At 44.8% G+C, this 22,162-nt stretch overlaps 1 protein-coding gene and 1 pseudogene across 1 annotated transcript in view; both read left to right on the top strand.

Annotated features, from left to right (window-relative positions):
* Nucleotides 1-1,670: 1,670 nt before the first annotated feature.
* LOC100657349 (acyl-CoA-binding protein-like) lies at nt 1,671-2,718 on the top strand (annotated as a pseudogene).
* A 3,979-nt stretch (nt 2,719-6,697) lies between these two features.
* Nucleotides 6,698-22,162, top strand: part of TENT5C (terminal nucleotidyltransferase 5C) — a 28,566-nt gene continuing 13,101 nt past the window's right edge. Inside the window, exon 1 of the mRNA XM_003409616.4 lies at nt 6,698-6,813. The gene's annotated coding sequence lies outside the window, so the exon portion shown is untranslated. The remainder of the gene's footprint in view (nt 6,814-22,162) is intronic.

Here is a 22,162-nt window from a genome sequence, read left to right as displayed (position 1 = left end):
CTTACTCCAAACCTAGCTCTCCTGCCACCAAAGGAAAGTATTTGCCTGAAGAAGACTGAGAGGAGACAGGGATTTACTGGCAAGAGTTCTAGGTGGGAATTGGAAAGCCAAGACATGACTTGGCTCCATCAGAGATTCATTAGGATGCAGACAATGCCACTATGGTGGTTTTTAAAATATATCCATGAATGATTAGATGTTCCTTTCTTTATGAGGTAGAGCTTCATTTCCTATCCTTTGAGTGTGGTCTGGACTTAGTGGCTCATTTCTAGTAAAAAGAGTAAGGTGGAAGTGATGATATGTTACTTCTGGGACTTGGCCATAAGAAGACACCAAGGCTTCCTCCTTGCCCTATCTTGGATCACTTACTCTGAGGGAAGCCAGCTGCCATATGGTAAGGTTATCAAGCATCCTTGTGGAGAGGCCCACGTGGGGAGGAACTGATGCCCCTAGCCAAAAACAATGTGAGTAGCCATTTTGGAAGTAGATCTTCAGATGACTGTAGCCATGGCTGACATCTTTACCATAACTTCATGAGACCCTGAACAAGAAGAACCCAGCTAAGCTATTCCCAGATTCTTGACCCTCAGAAACTGTGTGAATAATAATTTTTTGTTGCTTTAAGCTGCTAAGTTTTGGCGGTAATTTGTTACATAGCAATAGAGAAATTATACAATCTCATATTATTTTGGAAACCCTGGTGGTGTAGTGGTTAATAGCTATGGCTCCTAGCCAAGAGGTCAGGAGCTCAAATCCACCGGGCACCCCATGGAAACCCTATGGGGCAGTTCTACTCTGTCCTATAGGGTCGCTGTGAGTTGGAATTGACTTGACCACAGTGGGTTTTTGGTATATTTCTATTTGCCTCTCTCCTAATTATAAGATGTAGACAATAATATTAGCTTTGCAATATTAAAAGCTAAAACAAAACAAAAAAATACAACCATAAAAATACTTGAAGACCTTTGGAAAAACATTATTATAAGCCATTTTAAGACCCACCAGGATGGCCAAAATAGTTTGGACAAAAATAAAGACAGATAATAACGAATGTTACTGAGACAACTGAAACTCTCAAACACTGCTCGTGGGAATGTAAATTAGTAAAATCACTTTAGAAAAGTGTTTGGCAATATTTACTAAAGCTATGCATACTTATACCCTGTTGTCATTAGGTGCCATGGAGTTGATTTCGACTTTTAGCGACCCTATGGGACGGAGTAGAACTGCCCCATAGGGTTTCCAAGGAGCAGCTGGTAGATTTGAACTGCCGACCTTTTGTTTAGCAGCCGAGCTCTTAACCATTTAGCTACCAGGGCTCCTCTCATACCCTAGGAAGCAGCAATTCCATTCCTGGGGAGATACTCAAAAGATATGTTCAAGAATGTTCATAGCAACAGTATTCATAATAGCCTCCAACTGGAACCAATCCACATGTCCCTTCATAATTGAATGGATAAATTGTTTTACTGATTCATTGAAATACTATTCAGCGATGAGAATGAACAATACCTTCATGCTTATGTTCATAGGCATAATGTTGAGCAGAAGAAATCCAGCACAAAATAGTTCACACCGTAGGACTTCTTTATATACATTACAAAAGGAGGCAAAACTTATCTGTGGTGCTAGCAGTCAGGATAGTAGTTACTTCTGACGGGGTAGTGACTGGAATGGGGAAGAGGGAGGCTTCTTGTGGGGGGTGGGAGGAGGACTGCCAGGTTCTCTTTTTTGATCTGTGTGGGATGACACAGGTTTGTTCAGTCTGTGAAGTCACTGAGCTTGGTGCTTGTGGTTTGTGCAGTTCTCTTTATTTATGTCACTTTTCAATAAAAACTTGAATCATTTTAAGAGATAAGATGGTCCTATCTTAAGCTGTATCTTCCTTCTCGTTGCTTCTGTGGGCTCTGTGGAATCCTTGCCACCCTGACGGCACATCTCAGGCTGAGTCTGACAGAGCCGCCAAAGATGTTAAACACCTTAAGACCAAACCAGCCGATGGTGAGATGTTGTTCATCTACAGCCGCTACAAATAAGCCACTGTGGGCGTCATACACACAGAGCAGTCTGGGATGTTGGATTTCAAAGGCAAGGCCTGGTGGGATGCCTGGAATGAGCTGAAAGGGACCACCAAGGAAGATGCTGCAAAAGATTATATAGACCAAGTAGAAGAGCTAAAGAAAAAATACAGAATATAAGAGACTGGATGTAGATTTCAGCCAAATGTTTGACCCAAACAGACGTAGCACCTTGTTTTTTCTAATACTTCAGGTGAAGTTCACTCACCAGTTAACCCAGTTCCTTGGACTGTCTGAAATATGGCTTTCACAGGTTATGAGCAGAAATGGTTACTGACTTGCGCTGTGTAGTTTTTATTTGTAGATCAATTAAAAGTGCATTTGTTACTTTGGGAAAAAAGAAAAATAAGACATTTAGAGGAAGGCATTATATAATTGTGATCTACCTTGATATAAAACAAAACAAAAACTCAAGGCTTAAACTGATAAATCAGGGGATAGTCAGACACTATACAAAAGGTTTTTCTTGCCTTCCAAAAGGATTAATGGTACATTTTCTTTGTTTTCCTGGTGTATCTAAAGTAAGATTCTATTGAGACATAGAACTTTTTTAGGGTCATTGCTGAAGTGGGGCATGCCTGCACTTTTAAAAATATTTCCTACTTCTGGTCTCCCCTTCCTCAGCTCTCCTAGGTCTAAATCAGTGACTCACTCAGAATGCAAAGAAGGTCTTAAAATTTTTTGATTGGATGTGTTCCAACAGAGGCTGGAATTTGGCAAGAAAGAGGCATAATCTTGGAACGGACAGTTTTAATATCTGGCTCCATGTCCAACGGGCAGGATCTGATGACTTCCTGAGACTACTTCCAGCTCCAAGATGCAACAGTTTTATGGAGGTAGAAAGAACCAGGGCTTTGAACCAGTTTGTTCCAGTTCATTTGGGTTCAAACCCCTGCTGAGAATTTGCATTTCGAATAAGCTCCCAGGCGATGCTAATGCTTGCTGGTTAGGAACCAATTCTGAGAACTCTAGTAGAGCAGCGGTTCTCAAATTTTATTATACATAAGAATCACCTGGGGAGCTTGTTAAACTGTAGATTCTGATTCAGTATATCTGGGGTGGAAATGCAAATTCTCAGGAGGGGTCCAAACAGATTAGTAGGGGCTCGTTCTGGTTCAAACCCCTGGGAAGAATACTGTGTTTTTTATTAAAAAAATGACTGAAACAAAACTCTAAAAAAGTAATGCCCCAATAATAAAAAAACAGGCCTAAGGAAAAAATATATAAATATATGAGTAAATAATTTTTTTGATTCTTGCCCACACCTCTCCTCCCTACCAGAGAATTACCTAACAGGAAGTGGAACAAAATTTCACCTAAGTGAAGGTGGGACCACACCATGCTAGATCAAAGGTAATTCTAGGTACGAATCTCTATCCTGTGTTCTCCCCTGAGGCCACAGGGCTAATGGCATCCGTGCATGAGGTACTGAAAAAGTAGACGTGGTCAGAGGGCCAAAGTAATGTGACAATGTAATGCATTTATTTTATTATCATCATATGCCTGGGATTTTTCTGGACCATCTGGATTTTAAGTAACCAGTCACTTTGTTCTCTTAACTAAACTTTTCATTCAACAAATATTTATTCACTCCTTTAACAAAAGTACTTGCCAATAATGCTGAATTAATTGGATGTCCAGATGGGAAAAAATAAACCTTGACTCCAAACTGTACAAAAATTAATTTGAGATGAACCATAGACCTAAATGTGAAAGTTAAAACAATCAAGCTCCTAGGAGGCAGTGTAGGAGAACGTATGTATGGCCTTAAAACCCAAACCAAACCCAGTGCCCTCAAGTCAATTCCGACTCATAGTGACCCTATAGGACAGAGTAGAACTGTCCCATAGTGTTTCCAAGGAGCGCCTGGCGGATTCAAACTGCCGACCCTTTAGTTAGCAGCCGTAGCACTTCACCACTAAGCCACCAGGGTTTCCATGTATGGCCTTAGGATAGGCAAAATTTTCTTAAATGGACACAAAAAGCACTAATTATAAAAGATTAATAAATTGAACTTGTTTAAAATTAAGGATTTCTGTTCAGCATAAAGGCGGCATGAGCTGAATGAAAAGTAAACCATAGATTAGGGGAAGAAGGTATTTGTAATTGTAATACATATATTTGACAAAGGACTCATATCCAGAATATAAAAGGATCTCCCACAGATTAAGACAGATAACCCTCCAAAATGGGCAAATGACTTGAGCAAGCACCTCTCAAAAAAGGAATACCAAAATGGCCAATAACCATATGAAAAGGTGCTCAACATCATTAGTCTTCAGAGAAATGCAAATTTAAATCACAATGACACACACACTTTTCACTTTTTAAAATTAGAAGGCTGACCATACCGATACTGGCATAAATGCAGATCAACCAGAAATCGCGTATCACTGGTTGGAAGATAAATTGGTATACTATCTTGGAAACTGTTCGGCAGTATACTTAAACCTAAACGTGAATATACTCTAAACCAAAAACCAAACCCATTGCTGTCGAGTTGATTCCGGCTCACAGCGACCCTATAGAACACAGTAGAAATGCCCCACAGGGTTTCCAAGGATGATAGATCTGAACTGCTGACCTTTTGATTGGCAGCCGAGCTCTTAACCACAACACCACCAGGGGTCATAGAGAGTATATACCCTATGATCCAGCAATTGTAATCCTGGGTATATATCCAACATAAATGAATGCTATGTCCACCAAAGGACACGTATAAGAATGTTTGTATCTTCATTCACGATAGGCAAAAACTTGAAAAAGCCCAAATATCTACCAACAGTAGAATCACTACATAAATTGTCAAATATTTATATTAGGAAATAATACATGGCAGTGAAAAAGAATAAACCACTGTTACACACAACAACATAGATGAATTTCATAGACATATGGCTGAGAGAAAGCAGACACAAAAGAACACACACTGTGCTATTTCATCTATAACAAGTCCAAACACTGGTAAAATTAATCTATGACAATAGAGGTCAGATCAGTGGTTGCCCTTGTGGGATACCGAATGGGAGGGGGTATGAGGGAACTGGGAATATTCTATATCTTTATCTGGGTGCGAATTATATTTAAAAATTCTTCGTTCTGTAAACTTAAGATTTATGCACTTTCCTAAATGCTATACTTTGAAAACAAAAAGTAAAAAGTAATTAGCAGACTATATATCCTGATTTCAGGACAAACAATAGGGTCACTGTGGCTTTCCATTAATGTTCCGGGAGAACCTCCTGGGGCAGGCATATATTTGAGAATTGTTTATAGCCTGACAGACACTGAGAACCACACTTAATGCAGGCAGGGAAGGAAAGAGGGAGGGGTAAGCAAATACTTCATTTGGGAAGTAACTTTTTCCCCAGCACCCAGTAGAGGCTGGCACAAAGTAGAAGCTCAGTAATGTTTATTGATAAATAACAATAGCTATTATTTGGTATAACATTTGACACACACTTTACTTCAAGCACTGCACTAATGAATAGCTTTCCATGCATTTCCTTATTTAATCCTTATATAGCCCTACATCAGTATTCCATTTTAGTACCATTCTACAGAGAGGAGATGAAGGTTTCTGGAGGGCTAAATTATTTGCCTTATGGATAGCTGGTGCCCTGATGGCGCAGTGGTTAAGAGCTTGGCTGCTAACCAAAAGGTTGGCGATTTGAATTCACGAGACGCTCCTTGGAAACCCTTTGGGGCACTGCTACTCTGTCGTATATATATATAAAAAAAAAAGTCGTATAGGGTCACTATAAATCGGAATCCAGTCGACGGCAACTTTTTTTTTTTTTGGTTTTACAGATAGTTAAGAGGTGAATGGAGATCGGGATCCAGGTTAGTCTGAATTCAGAATCTGGGCTATGAAATGAATGGATGGTGTCCAATTCCCGCCTGCTTGTTACATAACTTACACGACTGAGCCTTTTGACACATTCGGAGTAGGACTGAAGCAGTCGTGGTTGCGGAGATGGGCAATGAACTCCCCGAGGCACTTAGCGTCACTAACTGCATACAGGTGGTATTTGCGGAGAGAACAAAGTGCACCAGCCTTTGCTTGAGGAACCAGAAAAGTTTCCCGAGCCCAGAAACCAGAGGTCTTTTCCGACTGCAAAGGCACACGCTGGAGGTAGGCGTGGGGGTTTCACTCCCCATTCCTGGAGGTAGGGAGGAACAGCGTGAAAAGCCCCGGAGAAAGAGAAGAAAAACAGGCGTGCAAGGGTGCGGGAAAGATGAAGAAAAGTTTAGGGGAAAAGTTGTACGATAGGAAAGACAGAAAAGAGCGTAGTGAAAAGATTAAAAAAAGCGCGCCCTGGCAACCCCAGGTTAGGGGAAGGGCTACACAGCCCCCTCTATTGCGCCTGCGCAGTGCTACCTCGTTATACACCCCGCCCCCTGGCCCTTTTAGCCGCTGAAGATTTACTCGTCTCTCGGCAACCATTCACCAGAGGAGCCAATCAGAGGGCACCGTTCGCCCCGCCTTCGCCCGTCTGCGCCCTGCGGAAGGAGCCGGTCGGGGTTGGCCCCGCCTCGCTCCCCCGGCTGTCCCGGGAGGGCAGGCTTAGGGGCGGGGGCAGGGGCGTGGTCAGGCCGTATAAGAACGGAGGGGGCGGCGGCAGGACCGCTCACTCAGTGCCGCTGCCCTGGGGCTGTAGTGACCGCGCCGCTCCTGCCGGGGGGCTGCCCACGCCAAGGTCCTGCCTCTGTCGCCTCCTCTTCCGCCGCCCAGGTGAGTCCACGGCTCCCTCCTCTACAGGTGCCAGGATGCGGCGCCCCCAGTGAGCCACGCACTCTGCCCTCGGGGGTCTGTACCCGCCGAGCTGCGCTCTAGTATTTGCCAACACTTTTGGGGGCGCTGGGGCCGGAGGAGAGGTGCAGACAGGTGCCCGGACCCGGTGCTCGGTTCCCCTCCGTCTCTCGCGGCGACTCCCTCCCTATACGCACCCCGCCCGGGTGGGCCAGGCGAGACGCTCCGAGACAGAGCTACAACTTTCCAGAGACTTCTGCTGGCGCTTGGCAAACTTCAGCGAGTTCCTGCTGCGTGCGTTTCTCGGGCTGCGCGCTGGCCGGGCTCAGGGGGGGCGGCCGAAGAGTGCATGATGGGGCCCTTGATCTCCTTACCGGGGCCAGACGGCGCCCCCACCACGTTGTCCTTGGCTTGCCGTCCCTCGGGCCTGCCCCTGCGCTCCCGCGGGCGCGCACGCCCCCTCCCGCCCGCGGAGAGAGCGCGGATTCGAGTCCGGCGGTTTCAGGAGGCGCAGTTGGAGACGCAGCAGTCAGGGGGTTCCCACAGGACCGCTACTTGTATCAGACCCGGGAAGGGGGAGGTGCTCTTCTTAGGCTCGGTGCCAAGGCCTGGGTTTTGAAGGGGTTGGTGGAAAGCCCTAACTTTTCTTGGACTCACAGTCGACTGTGGACGCCGTAAACAGCAAAGTGACCCAAGCGGGTGCCCGTGCACTGTGCGTCTCTCGGAAACTTCTCGGGAATACGGTGTCTGTGAAACCTCGTTCCTCCCCTTTTAGGGATGAAACTTGCTTACCTTTTAGGCTAAAAGCCATGACGAGTAAGTTGACTCGGATAGCGGTGCCCGCTGGTGGCTTAGGCGCGGCGGCCCGGGAGGTGTCGCAGTCTGCAGGCAGAGGAGGGAGTGGGGTGGGAGGGGAGTCAGAGGAGGGCGAGGAACCTGTCGCGTGCAGGTTGGTACCCTGTACACCTAAACACAGAACCCTGGCAAGTGAGAAAACGAAACTGTGCTACCGCTGAGTAACGGAGGACTTCTGGATAAATGCCTGGAGAGTTTCTTTTGACAACCCGTGTGGACGCATCCTCAGTGGAACTGACTGTTAGGGTTGGACCCCGCAGGAGGGGTGACCTCAGCTCCCCCCGCCCCTCCCCCCCCCCGGCTTCTGTGTAGAACCTTCCTTGTTTTAAATTGGAATCTGCTTCCTTTTTAACTTTGTGTGTGTTTCATAGAGGTGTAACATGCAACTACGAAGTGCATATAATAAGTACTCTGATAAACAGAAGCCCTGGTGGTGTAGTGGTTAAATGCTACAGCTGCTAACCAAAAGATCAGCAGTTCGAAGCCACCAGGCGCTCCTTGGAAACTGTGGGGCAGTTCTACTCTGTCCTATAGGGTCGCTGTGAATTGGAATCGACTCAACCACAATGGGTTTGTTTGTTTGTTTGTTTGTTTTTTGGTTTTTCCTTATGATAAAGTTTTAATGAAGGCTAGTTCTGTATGCAGTCATTTGTATTGTGACATCTTGGTTATTCGGTATTTGGTAGTAGATTAGGAGTCTGAAGCACCCACGAAATAAAGTTATGATTATTATATCCTTATAAAGTAGCCTCCTGGCTTAGCCCAGGTGCCTTCTGGGGAGGGTGGCTGTTGTTGCCTATGCTAACCTTTTAACGTGAGTAACTTGGCAAGGAAGCAAGCCAGGCAGCCCTGAAGGTGGTGTAAGTGCTTACTAAGAATTGTGCTGTCGTAAATCCCCAGCGGTATTACTGACAGAGTGAGGCCAGAGACATTAGACTCTTCAATTGTGAGGGTAAGAGGTAGTCAGAGAACGCTAACTTTTCTGAAGCCTGCTGAGCTGGATGGCAGTGGTTCTCTCCTTTGATACTCTTGTTCCTGGTTTGGAGTCAAGCTTATTTTACTTTTGTATCTAAACTTAAGTTTTAGAGTATGTATTAAATCCTGGTGGCGTAGTGGTTAAAGACCTGTAGCTGTTAACCCAAAGGTCTGCAGTTCGAATCCATCAGGCGTTCCTTGGAAACCCTATGGGGCAGTCCTGCTCTGTCCTTTAGGGTCGCTATGAATTGGAATCAACTCAACAGCAACTGATTTGTTTGTTTTTTTAATATTCTCTGTAAGGAGTTTTAGAAAGTAGACTTGTATATAATTGTTCTGGTGGTTGGGGGGGGGGTCCCATAATATCAAAGTTATTTGTTTTTTTACTGCCTCAGGGCCTCTAAATTGTTGCCAAAACCTATTGGCGTTGAGTCAATTCTGACTCATAGCGACCCTATAGGACAGAGTAGAACTGCCCCCATAGGGTCCCCAAGGCTGTAATCTTTATGAAAGCAGACTGCCACATCTTTCTTCTACAGAGTGGCTGGAAGGTTTGAAAGCCAACCTTTAGGTTGGCAGCCGAGTGCATAACCACTGCACCGCTAGGGCTTCTTTTACCAAAAACAAAGGTCCCTAATTTTATAAGTAACTTTAGTGTGTGTACATAGAGCAAACAGCGACACTCTATGTTGAGTTTCTTCCACAATGCCTGCCTTGTATCCACAGGTTAAGTTGGTGTGTAACTCTGAGGGAGAGGATTTGGCTCTTGGGCCGTTGTCAAAATGAATGTGACTTAATTGACTGAAGAAACCAGTGACTCTCCCTGCTTGGTTTCTTCAGCCCTATTGTGAGTACAAGAAGCTCACAGAATCTCACCCTGTTTCAGGAGCCCTCCCCCACCCACCCCTATCTCCCTGTAGTGCCCACTGTTAGCCTGTATCCCCCAGTGTTCAAGGCCAAGCCAGATATGCACATTTTGCACTACCCATCAGAGAACAGGGTTCCGGGTGCTTCTGAAAGTCCACGTAACAGCCCAGCAGTAAAGATAACTTGAAAATGGAGTACAGTGCCCTTGTTCTCACAATGTGATTAACTGGCCACATTTAACACATACTTAGAAAACTGCAATTTTTTTTTTTTTTGACTGGTATTAGTAGTAACTTGACTTCACCTTCCATGTTTGACATGCTGAGTGCCTGGAGGCCATCACTGAAGAATGGCAACCCAGGAGCTCTGAAATAGTGAAGGGATATGTTAAACCTCTTTATGGTAAGTAGGAAACTGGAGGAGATCTGGTGTCGCAAGGGTTAAGCGCTTGGCTGCTAAGCAAAAGGTTGGCAGTTTGAACCTACCAGCCTTGCTGTGGGAGAAAAGGCCTGGCCATCTGCACCCATAAAGGTTACAGCCTCGGAAACCCTATGGGACAGTTCTTCTCTGTGCTGTAGGGTCACTATGAGTCAGAATTGACTCGACTGCACAACAACAACAGAAATTGGGGAAGCCCCAAGACTAGCTTCAAGAGTTGTTGAAATTGTGTCTTTGTGTTTGGATTTCTTGGTCTCCCACCTGACTCTGGGCTGTTTTATTATTGTATGTAGTGTGTGTGTGTGCATTTGGGGGTTGAAGTGGTACAATGCAGTCTGAAGTGTTAAGTGGAATAAAACATTACTCTAGTTAGATAAGATCCATGGCTTTTTTTGTGTATGCGTTTTTGTGAGTTAACAAGGCAATATAGAAAAAAACCCTTTCTGCCAGCTCGCTGCCTTGACTGTAGTACATTAAATTGGCATAAGCTGTATTGTAATGAAGCAGACACTTCTGTGTTTAAAAAAAAAAAAAAATCCATGTTTGTTTAAAGCTGCTTGGGTACAGCAGTAAGTGCATATCTCTTGTGATCTTTCTGGCACATATGGCCTCTCAAGTTTTTCCCCCTTTCACTATGTGCATTATAAGGAAACTTGGATTTGAAATTTAAATGGCCTTGAAGCATTTTTTTATAGCCCAGCTCTGTAAGAAAGCCTTATAAATTGTTAAGAATTAATAGATTTTATACAGCTGGCCCCAGCAGCCTCTTCCGGAACTGCAGAACTTCTTGAAACAACAGGAAAAAACTAATATGGAGACAAAGAATTGGGTTTCACGGATGTTAAGCAGCTCTCCAGGTAGGATGTTTTTTAGCCTGAGCATTCTGGAGTCTTGGTCACTAAACTACGTAGAGTGTTTATTTCTCGGATAACAGTGATTGAGTCAGTAAGTAGTTAAGTGCTTCCTAGGCAGTAGTTGGTGCCAGGTGCAGAGGAGGCCAAGGCAGTGGTATGTGAAAAGGCCTGTGGAAGTACTCTGGATGGGGAAGAGGTGCTGGGTCAGCTTCATCATGTACTCTGCCCGTTACCTTTGATTTTGACTCATGGTGACCCTATAGGACAGAGTAGAACTGTCCCATAGGGTTTCCAAGGCTATCATCTTTATGAAAGCAAACTGGCTGGTGGGTTCAAACTGCCAACCTTTCAGTTGGCAGCCGAGCACTTAACCACTGTGGCACCAGGGCTTGTTTCATAGTATACCCTAGGCACCCCCTTTTCTCTTGTTTCTCTCAGCCACTAGCATGTGAGCCCTAGGAAGGCAGGGACCTGTGTTCATTGTTGAAACTCCAGCACCTGGAGCAGGGCCTGGCACATGGACGTGCTCCTGTTATTTGGTTACAATGCTCTGCTGGCATCTAACTGCATTTCCTCTCAAAGAGGATTGTTGTTATTAGTTGCTGTTGAGTTGATTCTGACTTATGGCCACCCCATGTGTGCAGAGCAGAACTGCTCCATAGGGTTTTCAAGGCCTGTCTTTTGAGGCGTCTCTGGGTGGTTCGAACCACCGACCTTTTTGGCTGGTAGTCAAGTGCTTAATGATTTGTGCTACTCCAAGTGGGCGTCCTCCTGGTGGGCCAGGGCATTGGAGCTTGTTGGATCAAAAGCTCCCAGCATAAAATGCAGGGCAGTTTCTGGGCCTTACTTTTAAAGGGAGGCCTCAGGGGTAAAGGTTTGGCGCTGAGGGGCAGCTGACTGCTAATTGACCAACAGCTGAAACTCCCCAGAGGGAGCTGCAGACCTGCTCCCTTCAACTTCCCACCCTTCCGATCCTTCCATCCACTCTGACATCACCCTCTCCTGGCTCAGCCTTTCTCTATGTTCACTCAGTTGCTAATCCTGCTGATTCTTTTTTTTTTTTTTTTAATTGTTTCCCACTGTCATCACTAACCTGCTTTAGGGCCCTATAGACAGCAACTTGATTATAGCAATAGCTGAGCAGGTCTTCCTGCTTTTGGCCAATTCTATCTACTGTCCTGTGCATCTCAAACAGAGTACTTGGATGGTACAAATAGTTAACATGCTCAGCTGCTAACAGAAAGATCGGAGGTTCGAGTCCACCCAGAAGCTCCTTGGAAGAAAGGCCTGGTGCTCTGTGCAATTCCAAAAAATCAGCCATTGAAAACCCTGTAGGGCACAGTTCTACTCTGACACACATGGGGTTGCCAGGAGTCAGAATCAACTTGATGGAACAGCATTTCACAGGAGCTCCCTATTCCTCTACAAGCTGAGCTCCTTTTTAAGACCTGTGTCTTTTGACCTTCTCTGTATGCTCACTCGTGGCCAGTCTTCCTAACTGCCCCACCTTGCCTCACAGAATGCATACTCAAATATTTGAGCAAATGAATGCTAGTCCTTCTCATCAAACTTTAGTTTAATCCTTTTTAAGGCCTTTCCCTGAGGCTCCTGACTGATCTTACCCCGTCTGAGGACTCCCTCACCGCACAACTCTCGCCTTCAGTACTGCTTTACATTTCCGCCTTGTACCTTATTTTCTAGGTTTTTTTTAAATCTTCATTGGATGAACACAAAAAAGCCCCGTATCTGTCAGTGTATTTAACCCTCTGTAAAAACATTTTGAGAAGAACCTATCCTTGAATCTTGAACTGCCCCCACCCCCTTGTGTTAACCCTGTGCTTCTCTCAGCTTGCTCAGCGCTTGCTAGGATGAGAGAAGAGGTGTTACCCAACATCCGCCTCACCTGGCTGCCTGCCCTTTTATCCCTGAGTGCTGTTTGTCATAGCTAGAGATGGGGATTAGAACCATGCAGCTGGCCGATGGCCTTTTCTCCGGAAGTCCTGTCCTTCACATGGAGTCGCTCTGTGTGGTGGCTCCAGTAGGAAGAGCACTGATCAGACATAGAGATGAAATGGACACTAACTGAGCACCTGCCCTGTGCCTGCCCAGGGTCTTGCCCAGGGTCGCTCAGCTAGGAACTAGCACTGCCTTTTTCTCCAGTGCTCAGACCCTTTCTGGTCTTCGTATGTACCTCCCCCTGCCTCTTATGCTGCCTTTAGTTGTTGGGAGACTTGGGTTCTGGTCCTGGCAGAGGCTCTACCTTTTCAAGGCTTTGGATGCTGTCCAGTAGAAGTATAATGTGAGCCACCTATGTAATTTTAAGTTTTGCGTAGTCATATTGGAGCCCTGGAGGCGCAGTGGTTAAGAACTTAGCTGCTAACCAAAAGTTCGGCAGCTTGAATCCCCCGGCTGCTCCTCGGGGCAGTTCTACTCTGCCCTATAGGGTTCTGTGAGTTAGAATCAACTCAGTGGCAATAGGTTTGGGTTTTGGGTAGTAGTCATGTTAATAAGAACATAAACAGGTGAACTCATTTTAATAGTAGTTTTTCTTTAACCCACCATATAAATATTACCACCTCAACATGTAGTCAGTGTAAAAAATGTTAATGAGATCTCGCACGTCTTTTCTTTGTACTGAGTCTTTGAAATCCAGTGTACATGTTACACTTAGCAGCACATCTCAATCTGGACTAACAGCATTTCGAGTACTCAGCGGCTACATGGCTACCATATTGGTCAACACAGGTCTAGACCATTGGAGAAAATGTTTCACTCTCAAATTCTGATTCTACACATGTGGTAGGCAAGAGTTGTTGTTGTTAGGTGCCGTCCAGTCAGTTCTGACTCATAGCGACCCTATAGGACAGAGTAGAACTGCCTCATAGGATTTTCAAGAGTGGCTGGTAGATTTGAACTGCCGACAAAAAATTAAAAAAAAAAAAAAACTAGTGCCAGAAGTTAGCAATCCTAAATTATGGAAGAGGGGTGTGAGCTAGAATATAAGTTCTGCAAGGACAGGGATCTTCGTCTGTTGCTTTCTGATGTGTCACCGGCTTCTAGAACAGTGCTTGGAACATAGTAGGCACTTATTTTAATGAATGAAAGGAAATGCCGTCATGGTGGATGACTTACTGATAATCATTAACCCTGTGAGTGAGATCTGGCACCAAAACACAGGATGTTTGGTCCCTAGTCCCATGCTTATTCTTTTTGTTTTTCATCATTTCTTAGAGAATAATCATAAGGTAGTAGAATTTCAGAGAATTGTGGATGCAGACATCAGAGGCTGACAGGGGACCAGGATTCCAGCTTGCATTTTCTCTTATCAGTGGTTTGAATGAAAATACAGAGGCCAACAGGGGACCAGGATTCCAGCTTGCATTTTCACTTATCAGTGGTTTGAATGAAAATACAAGAGGAAATAATTTCAGTAAAAGGTGCTTATGAGGTACCAAATGATGATAACACATTAATTACTTAATATGTGTTAATGATAATCATCCCAGTGGGCTGTATCCCCGGGCTCCACAGATGAAGGAATGCCAAAGAGAAGGTGGTTTGATCACCTCAGGCACAGTTCCTGCAGAAATAGATACCATCCATTCCATGGTCTTGCTCCTTCCCTTCAATCCCACCCACTTTTCTGCATGCCCCCCACCCCATTTCTATTACTGAGCATTTATAAAGTGTCAGAGAGGGACCACTGAGCTGGTGATGTTTCACTTAGGCTGCTGCCATGCTCAGTACCTGGGGGTCAAGTACCCGCTGTGTGAATGTTAACTCTGTGTGAAGGACCCAGGCAAACCTAAAACCTTGATAGAACTGGTCACGTCCTTTGCGTTATTCATTAGAATCTGCACTGAGACGCAAGTGAGCCCAACCTTAGATATATTTGAATGAGAGTGTGTATGTGTATACAGTGTGATAAGTGCTGTATTTGAGCAAAAAAGTGTTGCTTGTCCCTTTCCTGATAAGGCCCAGGGATGCTGCTGGCGACTAGGCAGGAGTTTAGCTGACTGAGGTGTTCATTTTGTACAACTGACAACCGTTCACAGCTCTAAGCAGGAGAGTTAGATCCTAAAGTGGCCTGTGGAAGAAACCTTTGAGAAAAACTGGAAGCTAAAGCTCTTAAACCCTGTGGGAGGTATGAAAACTTGATCATTCTCAAACAGTACACAGTCTCCTCCTAGGAATCAATTGTATTTTTCTCAGTGTAGTCAGTCTCTAAAACAAAGATCAGCTCTGTTTGGGGATCTCTTTAAATTAGTTCAGACCAGTAACATCTCTGATTTAGAAAGAAGCGTGTTCCGGGTGGGAGGGTGGGGGCTACCAGATAGCAAAAAGGATTACAGGTAGTCTTCACCTAATGATGGGGTTCTGTTCTGACAACTTCGTCCTGAAGTTGGTTCTGATGTGAATTGAATACCCTCCCCTTTTTTTCCCTTATCATTGCCTTTTAATATCAGTATATTTATAAATCTGATATTTATTTGCCTTTGGGGGTTGGAAACATTACATACAAATTTACAGATATGTTTTAATACATACATACTACGTAAAAAAATACACAAATCATAAAAATTTACTCCAACGATGAAGAAGAGTTGGATGACGTTGGGATTTTGTCAGTTGTGGAAATAGCTCCACTTGTGGAAGGTTCTGGATTATCCCTGGGATGGGGAATGGTGTTTCTAGTTAGAAAATTAGTGAGTTGTCTGTATGGTCATTTTCTTTTTTCTTCATATGTTTTGTGGCAACGTCGTAACTGCATGCCGAATCTGCCTATCGACTTTAGCAAGGCGATCAGCATTTGTGTCCATGTTTTCAAGCAACTGAAGCCCCTGCTTTAGTTTACAAAAAATTCCAGCTAATCCTTTCACTGTCAAAAAAAATTTTTTTTGACAACTTCTCTCCTTCTTTCTCATTATTTCTTTTTTCAGCATTTCTTTCCTCTTCAAAATCCATTAAGTCCAAATCCATTCAGTCCTGATCTGTCAGTTCCCCTTCTTCATGATCTATGAACTGTTCACATCAGCAATATCAAGTTCCAAATTCAGCATTCTTGCCATATGGATGATTTTTCCGCCAGTGTCTTCCATCGTATTGATCAGATGCTTGGAGCATGTTCACATAACTCAGCCATTTTTTCCATATCCCCTGCATGCATTTCCCTGTAACTTCCTCCCAGGAAGGTGCAACGTTGCAGCTACACTGGTGGTCATCAGTGCAGTTTGTGGTAACTCGAATACGTTGTAAGTCGGAAACTGCCTATATTTCCAGTTCAATTTGTGTATGTAGCATTTAATAATGCTAATACCTTGGAAGTATCAAGGTTTCTATGCCTAGCTTCCATCTAAAGGTGTATATAGTCTGACCTTGTTAATTACCTTTGCAACAATTTCAGGGTGTTCCTTTAAGCACTTGAACTTCTGTGGTGTCGCTGTTGTAATGTCTGGGCTGGTATTTTGATTCTGTTCCATACTGTTTTGCAGCCACAGCATTAGTTCTTCCAGCGTTATCTCCCCAACCACACTTGCTTGAGCATCCCATTTTGAAAGATGGAAGGAACGTTCTGGTTGGAGGCTTCTTAGGGAGGGGTCTGTGGACAGAGCCCAGCCGTTGATAAGGATTAAGACTGTACGTTGGCATTAGTGGGAAGTGAGAACTTGTGAAGGCCCCTCAAATTCTAAAAGCCTTACATAAAGCAAGGCAGCACTGTGTCCGTGGCTGCTTCTATTTCCACTGTCTGATGCAGTTGTCCTTTAGCCCAGGTGCAGGCAAGCATCCCAGCTGCGGTGGGAATCTCACCAAATTTTTTGGCTCCAGTAAATATAAGTGTCAAATTGCTGGAAGGATGCCAATAACCCTGAGAAAAATAGAGACTTCCGCCTGAATGTGATCGAGCCAAGGGTGAGAAAAGACCATCTGTATGGTTTGCTGTGCCACCGACTTAGGACTGTTGCGCTGGGCACAGCTTCGTGGCATGGGGCAGTTATTTCTCCAAACTGAGGTACAACATGGGTATTTGAGTGCGCAACTGTATAAAATCACTTCTTAGAAAAGTTAACATGGAATATATTTTACCATCCTTCTAAAAGATAAAGTATTATCTGGTCTGTTGCCTCAGAATGGTCTGCCAATCTTATTTGATGTGCATTAAACACACTTGTGTGCCTCAGTTACCTAACTTTGTAATGTGTTTGGGGGTGGGGAGGAGTCTCCAGAATGTGCCCTCCTGGTGAAGGGCTGACAGTCAGCAGTCAGAAGGCTTCCTCAGGCTGTCCCCTGGTCCTAGATAACTCCTGGTCTTCACTCCCCAAGGAATTCAAGGAATAAGGGAGGATGTGTCCCCGGAAGGCTGAATCCACTTTGACCCTGGCTTTTCCCTTTTCTGTGCATTTATCTGCTGCTGTGTATATTGGGGCAGTTCTACTCTGTCCTATAGGGTCGTTATGAGTTGGAATTGACTCGAGGGCACTGGGTTTGGTTTTGTGTATATCAAGTCCGTGGAGCGTTTAAAGCGCCTGGCTCTTTCCATGTGGGTGAAGGCATCTCAAGGTTCAAACCCTGTGCAGGTGGGGGAAGTGACAGGTGTCCAGTCTTCAAGTGCAGCACTTGTGCATTCATCAGTCACCCGAGGCTGTTTGTGTTTTCAGCTGTTTCCCTTCCAGCTCACCTTCCAGCCCTAGCCCTGGGGGTGGTGTCACGTCTTGCATACTTCCGTGACTTCTCTATGGAGCTCCAATTGGGCTATCTGTTTCTCCGATCTGAGAAAATTGTGCTTTTGCCTGCAGGGAGTGTCCTGTTCTGTTGCTTTATCAGCAGATACGGCCTCCTGATCTCCTGGCCACCTGAGTGGATCCTCTTCCCCCCACGAAAAGAAGAACCCCCAAAATTCATTGCTGTAAAGTCAATTCGGACTCAGAGTAACCCTATAGGACAGGGCAGAACTGCCCCATAGGGTTTCCAAGGAGTTGCGGGTTGATTTGAACTATTGACCTTTTGGTTGGCAGCTGAGGTGTTAATCAGTACGTCACCAGGGCCCTGAGCGAATCCCAGAAGTTCTTTACTGTATGAGCAGAGCAGTGTGCCTTGGTTTCCCTAGGCTGGTCTCCATCAGTCCATTCCTAAAATCTCCCTCCTCTGTGTCGTTATTTTTTCTGCTTATGCTGGTCCAGCAAGTTACTGCCTAACATCTTCTATTCTTGGGTTCTTTCTCCTTTCTGAACCTGCTTTCTCTAAAATCACCAGTGGCTTGCAACCTAGTCAGCATATTGAGCTCCCTCTGAGGAAGCTGGGATCATAGACCTTCATCTCCCACCCATTGTTCCTTTAAAACAAACATTATCATAACTATTAGTCATTTCTATATATGATTTCATTCAATTCTGGTTTCTCCAGCCATCCTGGATACACCTCCAGATCCATAATGATTTGGGCGGGGGTGGAGGGGAGGGGAGGGCTTCTGTACTAACAGTTTTTTAAAATTATTTTTATTTATTTTTTTATTATACTTTAGATGAAGGTTTACAGAACAGGCTAGTTTCCCATTAAACAGTACATATATTGTTTTATGACATTGGTTAACAACCCCACAACATGTCAACACTCTCCCTTCCCTAACCTCAGGTCCCCTATTACCAGCTTTCCTGTCCCCTTCTGCCTTCTAGTCCTTGCCCCAGGGCTGGTGTGACCCTTTGGTCTTGTTTTGTTTTATGGGCTTGTCCAATCTTTGGGTGAAGGGTGAACCTCAGGAGTGACTTCATTACTGAGCTGAAAGGGTGTCCGGGGGCCATGCTCTCAGGGTTTCTCCAGTCTGTAAGGCCAGCAAGTCTGGTCTTTATTTTTAAATAGAGTTAGAATTTTGTTCTGCATTTTTCTCCATCTCTGTCCAGGACCCTCATTGTGATCCCTGTGTACTGACAGTTTATAAATACTTTAGTTCTAAATGCTTCTGCCTTGCTTTCAGCAGTTGCCATCTGGCCTTAGCCCATTCAGGCGGCCTTATCCTATCTAGCCAAACTTCTTTACCACAATTTTAAAAAACATTCATGCCTTCCTTCCCTTTCTTACTTCCCTTCCAGTGCCTGAGCTTCTACCTCCTCTTCAACCTCCCAACCCCACCCACATTACTCACCTTCGAGGTGGTGGTGGTGCTTGTTGCCCTTGAGTTGATCCCGACTCACTGCGGCCCCATGCATGCAGAGCAGAACTCTACTTCCAGAAGCAGATCCCCAAGCCTGTTTTCTGAGGCATCTCTGAATGGGTTTGAACTGCCAACCTTTTAGCTAGTAGTCACATGCTTAACTGTTTGTGCCACCCAGAGACTTCCTCTTAAATCCCATTTCTGCCACCAGCGGTACATCCTTGGGCAATTTACTTGTCTTCTTTGTTCCCTAGTTTCCTCACTGTGCGGGGGCAATAATGGTATCTGCCTTACTGAGTTGCTGGAAGGATCACACAGGTTAATTCAGATAAAGCTCTTATAGCACCAACTCACAGCTCAAATGTTAACAGCCTGGCTTGGGACATTCCCAAAGAGACTTTGGTGACTCAGTTAGGACACCTGGCTAATATCTAGTCATATTTGGTGTCCCCGGGCCATGGCTGAGGCTACTACTATAGACATTGCCCATGGAGGAAGTGGGTACCAGAGCTTCTGAGGAAGTAAAATTAACCCTGCAGGGCAAGGATATAGGGAGGAGTAGAGAGTTGTTTACTTTAACAGCTGTTGTGTGTCCTCAGTGAGAAGTGAGATTTCCCACACCGTGGCCAATGAATCACCCTTCCTGGTTTCTCTGTGAGGGACTCCTCTAAGCCACCTTCATGTCCTTGAAGATGCAAGGTGACTAGACTCATGTCTTTAGCTTAGTTGGAATCTGTACTTAGGCAGACAGCAAAGCGTGGTTAACTCAAGCTTTGCTATCTTTGGCATGTGTGGTGGGACGGGCGATGGGAAAGATAAGCTGTCACAGTTATATAGTTAACAGAAGGTTGCTTTCTCTCTCTCTTTTTTTTTTTTTTTTATAAGAGCCAATAAAATCTTTGTTTTAGAGCTATTGACTTTAGTAGCAGCAAAGGCTAGCCATCCTAGTGCACGTGTGGGTTTGTAGCCTGTGCTTATACCGCGCACCCCACCAGACTGGCAGAACTTGAGCTTGGTAGAGGGACTTGCCCATTCCCCGAGTTAGAATACTAGCTCTGGAGTTGAGGACCTGGGGTCAGTTTTTTCTGAACCTTATTTCTTAATCTGTGAAAGAGGGACAGAAGTAATTTCCTCAGAGAGTTTGTGGAGAATCAAATGGGAATTGATGTAAAGTGGCTCACAAGTACTCACTAAGTACTCTTGCTTCTAGACACACCTCTACACTTTCATTTTACTTGCAAGAGAGAAACAGGCCCGGAAGTTGTGGCTCTCATTCACTTAGCTTGCTAAGAGAAGAGGTGGGATAGGATATTATGAAGCGTGTTGTCATCCACTTTAATCCGATTTAATTTTGTAGGCATTTATATGCAGTGAAATAGTCTCTTTTGGCCTAGTTTCCTCTATTGTACATGGAGGAGAAGAGTCAGTGTGGAAGATGCCAGCCACAGCCGCATGGACCCCCCTCTTCCAGGAGCCAGGGACAGTGGGTGGCTTTGTTCTGTATATACACTTCTCTTAGAGTCTGTCACCAGGCTTGGACTATTGCCCATGGATGGGATCTCTTACCCTTAGCTGGAAAGTTTTACTAGGAATGATACAAGCTTTTGAGCTAAAACATCCAGTAGCAGTGAAAGGGCATTTTGTAATCAAAGGAATGCTGAAAAGTGTTTGAATTTCTTTTGTATTCTTAAACCAACATAGGGACAGAGGAAGAAGGTACTCTCCTAGTTGGCTCTGTTCTGGATGGAGGGCTTCAGCAGCTAAGAGTCCTGGCTCTAGCTGAGTAATCGTCAACTTCAAGGCTCAGTGTTTCCATGAAACCTCACATGAACCTTAGGAATTCTCAGTCTAAAACAGATTCTAACTTTAATTCTACCCCAAGTTGACAGATTTTAAAATTTGTGGATTCATATGCACATGTACCTTTATAGCTTTCATATAAAATATCAACAGATCTAGATTTAAGTACACACTGTGTTTAGCTTCATGGATGTAAATCTCCACATCGAGGTCTTTGGACAGTTTCTGTGTTTAATAACCAGCTGCCATTGAGTTGACTTCAACTCATGGTGACCTCATGAGTGTCAGAGTAGAACTGTGTTCCACAGGGTTTTCAATGGCTGAGTTTTCGGAAGTAGATCACCTCTGGGTGGCGTCAAACCTCCCACCTTTCAGTTAGCAGTCTAGCACAGTAACCGTTTGCGTCACCCGGGGACTCACTGTGTCTCATAAACCAAAACCAAACCCATTGCCATCGAGTCAATTCTGACTCATAGCAGCCCTATAGGACAGTAGAGCTGCCCTACGGGGAGGGTTTCCAAGGAGCGGCTGGTGGTTTCAAAGTGCCAACCTTCTGGTTAGCAGCCAAGCTCTTAACCACTGCGTCACCAGGGCTCCCACTGTGTCCCATAAAAAACCAAAACCCACTGCTGTTGAGTCGATTCTGACTCATAGCAACCCTATAGGGCAGAGTAGATCTGCCCCCATAGATTTTCCAAGGAGCGCCTGGTAGACTCGAACTGCCAACCTTTTGGTTAGCAACCAGTAGCACTTAATCAGTACACCACCAGGGTTTCCACTGTGTCTCATACCAGGGACAAAATAGGAATCAATTCTGATTTGACCTAAACCCTTGCCCATAAGACCTACATGCAGTTGTTAGGAATACTCTTGGTACCCTCATCTCTAACTCGTTCACCTGCCTCTTCTGCTTGCCCACCTTGAAACTCTTTGCTCTTTCATAGACTGTCACCTTTGTTTCTAGAGTTAATTGAATAATCTGAGGATATAGATATACTGGGAAGCAGAATTAGAAATAGCTGTATTTTCAATCAGGGCTCAAGTGAAAGTTTTCAAACCAACCTGCCTTGACTGGCTCTGTTCCAGGCAGTGGGGAAAGCAGAGGTAAGTTAGACAGGACCTTGTCCTCAGGGAGCTTGGTTTAATCTCCTGGCCTAGTTTGCCCCCTTCCACCCCTTTTGCTGCCATCTCTGTTCCCCAAGCATATTCCTTCAGTATGTGTTCCACCCCTCTACTGTAGCCAGGTGACAAGAAAAAGGGAATTCTGGACACCTAAGGTAGACTCATCATTTTTTTTTTTTTTTTAAGGTAGACTCATAGACTCATCAGGAGTTGGACTCCTTTAGAAGGCAGAGTAGCTTGAACTGAGTGAGCGTTTGGTCACCCAATTTGTAAA

Source organism: Loxodonta africana, chromosome 3 (assembly GCF_030014295.1).
Source record: "Loxodonta africana isolate mLoxAfr1 chromosome 3, mLoxAfr1.hap2, whole genome shotgun sequence".
Taxonomy (NCBI): domain Eukaryota; kingdom Metazoa; phylum Chordata; class Mammalia; order Proboscidea; family Elephantidae; genus Loxodonta; species Loxodonta africana.
This window is presented reverse-complemented; position numbering and strand designations above follow the sequence as displayed.